The following is a 12,088-nucleotide window of genomic DNA, read 5'->3' as shown; positions in this document are numbered from 1 at the left end:
TGTCTGTGAGGTAATATGCAAACATGTCTTCTCCTACCAGTTATGCTGAGGACACTCAACTCTTCCTCTGCTTCCCACCCTCAAACATTTACATCTCATCTCGGATCTCAGCACATCTAGCTGACATCTCATCATGGATGGCAGCCCATCACCTAAAGTGAAACCTGAGGAAGGCAGAGCTGTTCCATATTCCTGGAGATACCTGCCCACACCACAGATTTATGTCCTTAAAAAAAAGGATGTCCTGATCATGCCCTCTGTAAATGCACAAAATTTGGGTGTGGTCTTGGACAACCAGCTATCCCATGCAAGTTTCTCCTGTACAAATGTACTACAACATCAGGAGGATTTGGACATTTCTTTCCAGGGAAGCCACTCAGTTTGTTTTCATTTCCATTGTCATCTCAAGGCGAGACTATTGCAACTCGCTCCTCTCTCTGTATATGAGGCCCTCACAGCTAATTAAGAATGCAGTTACACTACATTAATATGATTCTTCCCAAGTTATTCCACATCACTCAAACATAGTGTTCAGAATCAGATGTAAGACTCTAATCCTTGCTTACAAAGGCAAAAGGTGACTATCCTCCATCTATATGAAAGCACTGGACAAATCCCACACCATATACCCTTTGCACTTCAAGTACAGCTTAACTTGATCCACTACCCCTCAAAAGAGAAAGATGACAAGGCTCAAGACTCCTCTGTATACTGACACCCATGTGCTACACAGGAACAGCCTGTCCATGAAGCTGAGTCTCGAAAACCAACCTCTTCAAAGGGAACATGTACCATCTCTAAATGTGAACTTACTATTGAAGGTAAAGAACTATGTTATGGGTATTGTCCTACACTAACTCCGTCTCTGACAGGGCTCCAGCTTAATGGTATACTTAGCACTCTGTCCCAGTTTTACTAGCATAAGGACAAGCACTATGCAGTAAACAAAGCACTGCAAGTCACTCTAGACATAAGTGCAGATGCAAATGTGAATATGGAAATGAAAATATGAACATGTAAATGCAAATGTGAATTTGAGGAATGTCAGCAACTACTGTTCTTTTAAAATAAACTAACACTCAATATACTGCTATATCCAGCACCATCAAACAGCGTGTCCGGTGGTCCACCATCCCCAGTGCTTAATTTGGGCTGGATCCTGATGGAACAAGATCTGGTACCTCTCCTATCTGCAGCAACTTCATTCTGGTATTTTGTAGATAAAATAAATATCAGAGTGGCAAAATATTCTGAAACATGGCTATGTTTATTTGGGAGAAAAGGTGAAATCAGGACCGAAACAAGCGATTATCTGCTTAAATTATAGGCAGTTGGACTTGAGAGTGACCCATCCAAATGATCAAAGAACAAGTGATTCATGAACATCTACATGTGGCCAGTAATTGGGTTTTCTAACATTTATAGCTTTGTACCTGATTTCAATTTCAATGCCGGGGATATACACTAAACAAAGTCTACAAAGGGCTTGACACCTGGTCATACTGCATGGCAGGATGTGTTGTGATCATTGTGATCTTAATGTTTATCCACTCCAACTATAACTTCAAAACCTCGTCTGTAATCTAGATAGCTGTCTACCTGGGCTTGTCGTGCTAACGAACATTGACTTCTCTTTTCTTAGCTTTTGGAGGTCTGTATAACTGCATAAACATACTCCGAAGATTCCCCTTTTTGTGATTCCTCGGCATTCGCTGCCACGTATTGGACGAAACCTCAGTGAAGCTTATCAACAGTGACATCACACGCATACCCTCTGTATGTTCTGGGAGCTTTTCTGTCCCTGCCCACCTGCTGGGTCACCTCACCCTTGCTGTTACCTTATCATTTACAAATTACACAGTAATCAGCCCTAATCCAACATGAAAGTACCAATATAGAGGTGTACGTTAAATGACTAGATATGGTATATCTTAGCCCAGTGGTGTTGAAGCTGTTGCCTGATGAACTTCTAAGAGCTTTCTTCTGCATCCAAGCTTGAAACGAATGGTTTGAGAGTCATGTTCACAGACATGCTAAACCTTTCACTTCCCTTTCTCACGTCATCCACACTTTTAAAAGGCTCCATTCTGTTCATTCCCACGTAAAATAACCGCTGGAAATGCTTTCACGGCTCTAGCCAAACAGCAAAGTGTTATTGAATGTTATTAAGAGGCAACAGTGAGTCAGCCAACCAGATAAGACACTTGTAACCAGCATGTATAGTGTCCTGTATAAGGTATGTGAAAGAGAGGGTCAGCGAGACAGAGAGGCAGGAGGAACTTCCCACATTATGTGAAACCTGGCCATGACATAACAGCTTTTTTAGTTTATTAGTTCCTCTCAAAGCAGTGCAGTTTGTATTGGGGTAGCTGGGACTAAGATGAGCCTGCTGACCAGAGACCAGGTTGAGGAATGGAGTCCAGCACAGGTAGCCAGCTACCTCTCTCAGGTAAGCAAGCCGAAACCCAGACCAGCAGGCCTTCACGTGAACCTTTCATGAATCATTAGGAGTGATGTTCAAAGCGAAGGCAGGGAAGGAGGCTTTTTCATATGTTGTCTTGAAGGTGCAAAATCATCTTCAAAACAAAAAGTAAGATAGGAAGCAAAAAAAACAAAGATTTCAGCTTCATGTGTGAAGAATCCATGTACTGGGTTCAGGATATTTATAGTTTGTCAGCACATGTATTTTAACATGCTGTGTGTGGTTTATTCAGAAGTGTAACTGTCTGTATTGCTCACAGAACAACATGCAAGAGTGTGCCTTAAGAGTTCAGCGAACGCAGATTGATGGCCGACGGTTTCTGGTAGGTGTTGCATAGATAGACTTTCTGATGATAAATTATTATCATCTATGTTGTTTACATTACATTTAATATCTATACAGAAGAAAAACTTAGGTCTGTAATATGCTATAAGGAATAGTGAAAAAGTCAAGCTACATAAGTAGCTTTTTCCATTGATGTGACAACACACACCAAGATTCGGTGTCATTATACCAAGTACAATTTCAGTATGGTATTGAGAAGAAGCAGCACCTATTAGCACATTTTTGCCTTCTCAAAGTTCCACTGCAATGGAATTATCTGTCCAAACAATCAAGTCCTGAAGATCTCTGGGATAGTGCTTTACTTGAATATCTCTAAGAGCGTTCCAACACCTTATCTAACCCCACTATATTCTGAAGAACAAATTCCTCCACTACATTTCCTCTATGAGGAGTAATTGTGTTTCATTGAAAATGGCAAAACCTTGCACCCAGTCATTTTAAATTAATAGATAAAACATATTCAAGTTGGTTGTATTGTTGGCAGTGTTGTCATGGTAACAAAAGTGTAAAGGTTTGTCACTTTTTCTTCCTTTTGTTCTGATGGTTGATTAAACTGGTAACTAGTAGTCATGCATACCATCTCTTCAGTTCCCTATATGTTCAGGGGTAGACACTCTACGACAAAATAAAGACGTTTACTTGCTGAAACTTCACTGAGAGCCAATTATGGACAGCTAGATTTACAGTAGTATATGAAACAGTTAACTCACTTCCTCTGATAGGAAATGTGCAAAATATGGAATTTTGAATTCAAATTAGTACAGAATTTTGTCACATTCTTGTCTAATATACCAAGTTATTCATTAAGATCAAATCAGTTAGTCTACTGGTCAGTCACCCACATTGAGCTCTAGTCTTCTTACCAGAGAAGGAAGTATGACCTAGAAAAAAGGTTTACATCTGTTTTCCATGTGTTACAGACTCTTGGTTTCAGTAACTACATTTTAATTTAGGTTACTGCAAAAGCACATCCTGGATTATACGTTCATTTGGATCTCATGAGGAATTTCTGAGATGTGTAATATCTCAGAGGGAGAGCTTTTAATTTGAATTTTGAAACTTTGAATTTTAAATACAAAACAAGACATAAAGGTTACAAGTTCTGAACCTATGCGTAATCCGTGTTTATTTTTATTTTATTAATTGATCTGTTTTGCGAAAGTAAATCTTGTCTGTGGCTCTCTGGGATGAAGCTGAAGTTAGTGAGTTTCTGTTTTAGAGTCCATACGTCACTGTTTTCATCTAGGCAGAAGTCATGCTTGATGGTTCTGGGAACCATGAGCGCTGTGTTCTCCTGGTTCCCTCTACAACCAGGAATGGGGGCTGCTTCATGATTCAGTGGTTGTATGCACTACAGCAAGCGATGACATTTCTTCTATTTACTGCTCTCTGTAGTTTTAGACAAGAGGAACCCAAGTGTAATGAAGCATTCATCAAGCTCGCTACAATACCTCCCCTCACTTGGGTCTTGCTGTATGCATTCAATGCATTGCAGCATGTTACTACACAAAGCATCAGTGCTATTGTGGGTTCCATTTGCAAATAAAGCATGCTAGATTTTTAAAAGGTTGCAACTTCAAAAGCATAGTAACGTAGTTTAGTAACTATGAAGTAGCATAGTATTAAAGACCTCGCATGCTTTGTTAGTAAATGGAACCCATTTACAAATAATAGCTCCCAATATATCCATATATGCATCCATATATAGCAATGTTTGGGCCTTAAAGATTAGGCTTAAACAGCTTCCCATATCTACAGTTCAGTCGCTTGTATCCATCTGAGAATGGAGCGCTTTGCTTAATTAATGACATCAGGAAGTCGTATACTGCATTATTTCTCGCAGATGCTATGGAGTCTTGGTTTCATTTACAATCATGCCCGTAACAAACATGAAAAAAGATTCAGGTCTGATTAATTTTAACTTTCTTTATGCATACTCAATTGGAACTTTTTTTATTTTCAATGACAGAGCATGATTGTGCATTCAGTGCTTTCCCCAATTTCCTGACCTTTTGTCTTTGGTTAAAGAAAAACATAATTCTGTCAAGACTCTTTTTTGCAAAAGTTGAAACCTCACCTCTGCTACAGCTAATCAGTTACATTTACATTACATTTACAGTAGCAGATGTTTTTATCCAGAGTGACCTAGAAAAGTGTTTTAAAATCTACTCAAAGAATGCATCATAGCAGGTACCAACAGTGCAATACCAAAAAAAAATAAGCACAGATAGCTGGGAAGAAGAAACAAATTAATTAATTTACACTTATATGGCACCTTTGTTCAGATCACAAGGACCCTTTACAATCAACACATAGCTTTATCATCCAAAAAACACCCCGGTGAGAAGGAGCAGCCAATTGTACATAGCATACCCTCAACTGGAAACCACAGCCCCCTGGGGGACTACGTCAGGTGCAGGAAGGGAAGAGAGGATAACACCCAAAACAGAGCATCATCCATCACTTGGCATGCAGACATACAATCATTCATACACACACACTATCACAGTTCTTTTGGGTAACCAAGTTTACCTAACCTCCATGTTTTTGGACTGTGGAAGGAAACCCCTTCAGACACAGGGAGAGCATGAAAGCAAAACCAACACCTTAGCGCTGAGAGGCAAGAATGCTAACCACCAAGCCACCATGCTACTCAAAGAAACACAATAATACAATGCAAAGTCAAAGCCAAATATATGTATATAGCATTTTTAACAACAGCCGTTGTCAGAAAGAAGCTTTACAGATGTCTGTGTCCAAGTACCCAGTGAGCAAATGACAGTGGTAAGGAAAAACACCCTAAGAGCATGAAGAAGAAACCTTGAAAGGAACCAAAAGTTAAAGAGGAGGCCCATCTTCGACTCCGGACACCACAGCAAGAGCAATATATACAAAAAAACAAAATACGTAATAAGAACAATTAACAATAGAAGTTTGTTCTTGGTTCCTGGAAGTCCTGGTCTGGGCTCATGAGTGTAGGTGTGTCTGAAACACATCTGGTGCAGGAATGATCCAGGAACAGCTGCCCGGGGCAGGGGAGGGTAGCTAGAGAGGTGGGAGGAGCCACAGCAACCGAGATGGGTCAACGCTCAGCAACAACATGATACCAGAAGTAAATGTACCTCAGCAGAAAGAGAGGATAGATTATTAGGCATGTTCACATACTAAGGTATATAAAATTGGGGTATATAATGAGCAAAGAAGGACTCTGACCCTAGCACAGCTAAAACTATAGAGCCAGAAGGTAACACAGACATAAGGGCTCCCTGAAATCAGAGCTCTGTTGCTCTCAGCCACAAGCTTGAGTGACAAAAAAGAGGTGAAGTGACAGCATCACAACATCCCAGTTTAGCATAACACATTTACCTAAGATGACAGGTATTTAACAAAATACCTGACTAAACCAGTTGATTTCAACCTAACCTTAAATATTGAAACAGTGTTTGAGTCTCAAATATTAACAGGTAGGTTATTCTATAGTTCCTGTGGTTACTAAATGGGCGATTGAAGGATGGTGCAAGTAGCAAGTAGTGAGTTGCAGTAGCCAAGCCTTGAGATGACAAGGGACAAGCTCCTGGGTTGCCTCCCAAGAAAGAAAGGGTCAAATCTTTTGCAAGTTTTAGAGGAGAAACCTGCATGACCAAGTCAGGTTTGAAACATAAGTCGAGAGCAATAACTGGTGATCCGAAGTTACACCAAGGCTGTGTGCAGCTTAGAGCGACCAGGGAGTTCTAGAAGGAGACATTGAGATAAGGTGAGGATAAGGTGAAAGTTCAACTGCTCTGACAGCATGAAGCTGCTATGAGGGCAGTTTCTGTGGATTACTGGTTTGAAGCCAGACCGGTTGGAATCCTGGAGCTGGTACTGGGTGAAAACAAAAGACAACTGATTCAAAATCAGTCACAGTAGCAGTAACAGTAGGCTTGAGTACCTTGAATTGGTACCTTGAAAGCAGTAGGCATGAGTTCTGAGGATAAGGAGCTGTTGGTGATGGTAGTGATGAATGGATGCAGATCTATTTGAGACTGTCTGGAACAATGTGAAAGGAATGGGATCCATCAGACAGGTAGTCAGAGTGTTGGATTTCAGAGGTTGAAGGATCTCGTCTGTGGAGTGAGAAGAAAACCAAGTCAGAGATTTAAATGTAGAGGAATGATGACTGGTGGGAGGAGAGGAAACAGGAAAAGCACTCTGGCAGATTCTCCCCTCAAAGGTGATGAAATCATCTGAGGTAGGAGAAGAGGAAGGAGTGGGAGGGAGGGGTTGAGAAAATGCTGAAGAGCATGCATGGATCAGACGCTGATCATTCTATTTCTCCACTGTAGTAGGATGATTTTGCAGCTGTTACTCACATTGAGAACTTGGAAAGGAGAGATTGGCATTAGCAAAGTTCTACATTTTCTCCATCATCTCTCTGCAGTTCATAGTTTTCTCCAGTTGTGGCCCAGTACATCCAGGGGGCAGCAGGGCAGATCTTGTAGTCCTGAAAGAGGTATGGCGCAAAAGGTTAACTGACGAACAGAGTGTTGAGAGGCAAGCATTATTTTTCTTTTAGCTAATTACAGGATATTGTTCACATTATTTTATTTAATGATGAACAATATTTTAATACTCAATCCAAACAGCTGGTTAGGCAGCAGGCTAACTAAAAGGTAGCAAACTAACAATCTAACAAGGCAATCAACACAACCATTCGTTGTCAATCATCTCACCTGACTTCTTTAAGTAAAATATTGTTCATCATCAATAAATAGCTTATATAAAATTTGTTCATTGTAAAGAAAAAGATTGGGAAAGATACAAACTGGGGGACCTTACAGAACTGACAGAACACAACTGCCTAAAATAATTATTAGATGTGTGATTCGAGATGAAAGTTTGTTGTCTGGACCATTCACTTACGAGGGAATGGCCAGGGTTACATGTTGTACTGCAGCCAGCCGCTAGAGGGCGGCAGACACATAGTGGCGTCACATTTTACCCGCTCTCATCCAGTCCACTTGTTCCTAATGTCTATGTGCCAAGCAAAGAGACAAAGCGAGCGTGAAATGTGAATCACTTACGTATGTACGTAAGCCTCTCGACTTGCATACGTCAAGTCAGGATCTGGAAAAGCACTTGCCCAAATTTGAAATCTATCTGCGTATTTGTGAACCTGACTGACTGTCCACCACAAAGTTAATCTTTAACTGATTAATTAGCCTACTTCAAGTCATATAACACCCAAAACTGAATGTGAGACCGTAATTACCCTCTTTACTCAGCGTCTGGCTAGGACTGTGCTGGTTGCACCTATAGTTTCTTACTAGTCTCTCACTTCATCATGGACAAATTCTGGATGACACCTTCTTCCAGGTCTCTTTGAGCTCTGTTTCATTAGTGGGTTTTCACTGAACTCTTTGTTGTGGGTACAGCCACAGAACCTCTGAGAGATTCTGCACAGATTTTTATGCCATTAAAAATCTTTTTTTTTCCTCATGTGGGAGGACTTTCTTGTCTTTATCTAACTGCAATTCAGTTTCTGCCTAGAAGTGAAAAAGTACTTAAATATATCTTAAATATAATGAAATCTATGTTTTAAATACACTAACAGATTTATGTTCTTACTTAAAATATACCATAGGCATGTTAATGCTTTCATCAAATGCACGTAGCACGTACTAGAAAAAAAAATGTATACATTACAATTTATACTATTACATTTTATTTTAAATTCATTTATTAGATGCTGGTCTTCATACCCATTGCTATACAAACTTTTTTTCATGTATATTTTTGTCATTTTTGTCAGGATTACCCACTCTCGTATCACAGTTCCCATGGTGCTTTTGTTTTGGTTGCTTGGTCCTGTTTAATTTATAGCCCTGCCTTTGATCACACCCTGCGTATAAACTGTTGAAACATTCACACATGCAGCCTGCTTCTCTCACAGCATTACAAGAGTGAGTTTTGTGATTGCATGGCTTCAGTAGTATAGCATTAAACTCTATGTACAACAATATTTTTGATCACCATAATAAAGAGAATAAATGCAATATTTGCTACATGTGTATTTGTTTTAACTTTATCTTTTAACTTTTTTTAACTTTATCCTTTAAACTGTATTATTTAGAAACGTAATGATATAGAGTATCATAGAGTGATGAATAAGGCAAACAACATTATTGGTGACAAGAGCCAACCCCCCCCCCCTACACACACACACATACACACACACACACACACACACACACACACACACACACACATACACACACACACATACACACACACACACACCTCACACACACACACACATACACACACACACACACACACACACACATACACACACCCCACACACACACACACACACACACACACACACACACACAGACACACACACACATACATACACACACTCACTCACTCACACACACCTCATTTGAATTCTTTACATCTGGGGCACATTTTTGTTGCCCTCTATTGAGACCATATCATATTCACAAAAAAATACATTTCATTTGCTCCCCAAGCCATTATGTATTAGGGAATGTATATAATAATAAGGCTGTCCAGCTGGTCTCGCCTGCTTTTGGCGAGGTGCGTGTCATGTGTATGGCTATGTGTGTGTCATTGGTGACTTGTGATGATGCATGGTTATATGTAAAATTTTGTCTGTTGGTGACCCTGTCAGATTGTGATGAAATGCTTTGTGATTGTGCAGCAAACCAATTTCCCCAAGGGAACAAATAAAGTGTCCATCAAAAATGTAATAGATAAATGCTTCTAAACTTGTCAACTGGCTGAAAATATTTTTGACGTGCATTAACTTTACATTACTCAATGCACCCAATGCACTCCTTTCTTTTTAGTGATGCAGCTGACCACATTAATTCATTTCCCAGACTAAAAGTAACAGATCAACCTTGCTTACTTTACACATCTTTCTTTTTTTTTTTCCCTTCAGTGGAGACTCGCTACATTTCATCCTGTTAAACTTTGTTTTTCTGGCACACAGCATGGCCTTGTCACCCCAAAAGCGCCACTATGATTGATTATCCATGGAACACTGTGTAAATGTCAAGCAAGGGTTTGTGTTCTACTCAGCAGAGAGCAGTCTTTCTGGGAGTGGAAGCTTGAGCCCAGGTCACGTGTTCCTGAGGTGACACCTGGCCATTTCTTCTGGGGCTTTCTGTGGATGTTATGCTTTACTGTTTAAGACGGATGCTTTTATGCCTCACTGTTTGAGTTGGTGGTTTTCTCCCTTACTGTGTGAGGGTTAAGCTTATCTGCTTATTGCTGTTAAGGGCCTTTGTCAGAACAGCTGGGAATATTTACTTGTGTAAATATGTAAATGTACAATTTCTCCACATTTAGACTGTGTAGCTGTGACTGCAGTTCCACAGAACCTGACACCTTGAAAATGAATGTGGATTTCTGCACAGCCTCATAGACAAGCATAAATGTTTGAGTACAGGGTGTTTTGTGTATATCAGAATCTGAGGTTCTCATTTATGTCTGGCTCTCATTAAATGGCATTAAAAGAACAGCCCATTGTTAAACCTCAAATAATTGCAAATGCAAAAAATGTATATATGCTGTGGAAAGAGCAATGGAAAATAACTAGTACCACATTCCTAATTCTCCCCCTGCCGCACTATCAGTGCTGTTGGCATTTCCCTTGGAGTTTCTGAATTAGTAATCACAAATCATTTTAATCTCAAGCAGGTTATCTATCATGCTATCATCTTCTCTGATGTAAGTTCTACTGTTTATATTGCAATATCAAATGCAATCTATGAAGAGGCTTCAGAAAAACACAAACATCTGTAAAGGTGTGTGTGTTACATTAGAAATGCTCTTTTAGTAATCAGAAATAACTTTTTAGTTATTAGTGATCTCAGTTACCTCATTCCTAAGTAAGATCCACCTAAACATTGTGTATATAGATCAGGGTAATAAAAGTTTCATCAGGTTACCTTTTATATGTGAATGAAATACAAGCACACATAAATCATAAATCACAAAAACAGGAAGATCAGACCAACAGTGACTCAAGGTGTTCGCTTACGCATGTGTGAATTCCCTCCATTTCTGAATTTTTTATCATATTTTCCCTCACACATAGCTATAAAAACCAATCAGTGTGTTGGAGTGCACTGGGGTGTGGGTGCAGTGGAGCTGTGTGTATGCCTCATGTTGCATTTGTGTGGCTAACACTGTAGACACTAGTTTTTTATCTGCTAATAATAATCAAAGACGGGGCTTGAAATAATAGTTCTTCATAAAGAATGCTCAACAACACGTATCAGTGGTGAGCAGCAGATTAGATCATCGCTATGTGTTCTCTAATCGTATCCTCACTGTCATTTGGATTGGGTGCTCAAAGTATGCGATTAATGAGTTTGCATATTCAAGTGCTGTTTATGCATTTAACCATCTGCTCCTGTTCTTGGGTGTCTAGCAAATGAGTCAGTAGATAATAACATTTGCTGGAACTAGGTGAGTGTAGGCAGAAAGTGAATCCTTATGGACTCATTTGGAGCCAAGCCATTTGCAAGAACCAACTGAAACATGAAACACCCTAACAGAGTTGCATAGTATTGCTATATTGCTCTCAGTCCAGAGTGCCATGCCAAACATATGGTGCTGGAAGGTGAAGTAAGACATCATAACACACACATACAGGATGTGGAGGGGGGAGCTTTCCTATCCAGTTTTCACCGGTGGGACTTCTCAAGCTCTTCCTCTCTTGCTGGGCAGGCCTGCGTTCCTTTCGGCAGGGATGTTGGGTCAAAGTCGATGCGTTCACTCAGATTTTTTCAGCTAAGTTGTTGATGCCTTTGGTACCTGTTGCTGGAGCAGCCTGCATGCCCAGCATGGGGCTGTGAGGTCTCTGGCGCCCTGCGTATAGGCAACATCTCCTCTTTAATATGCGACTAGGCTTCTAGGCCATGGAGGTGCCTCGTCTCTCACTTCAGCTCCTGGAGAAACGCCACATAAATAATTCACTCTGCTCTGCAGCATCTAAGCAGGTGCCCCGGTGATATATTTGATTTTTCATTCCGTGTCAAAAGGCTAAGCTTGATTTTTAGTCAGCTGTGGGAGATTTGCCTTGCTCTCTGCCTGTCTGTAGAGAGAGCGAGAGAGAGGATGAACAGGTGCAAAACCACTGCATCAGTGTGTCCCACTTCTGGCTAAACTTATTCAACACAGACTTAGTTATTGTAACATCTCCATCAAAATGACACTTGCCACTTTGGGGGTCAAGCCATTTGG

Source organism: Electrophorus electricus, chromosome 11 (assembly GCF_013358815.1).
Source record: "Electrophorus electricus isolate fEleEle1 chromosome 11, fEleEle1.pri, whole genome shotgun sequence".
Classification (NCBI taxonomy): domain Eukaryota; kingdom Metazoa; phylum Chordata; class Actinopteri; order Gymnotiformes; family Gymnotidae; genus Electrophorus; species Electrophorus electricus.
Note: the sequence above shows the minus strand (reverse complement) of the source record.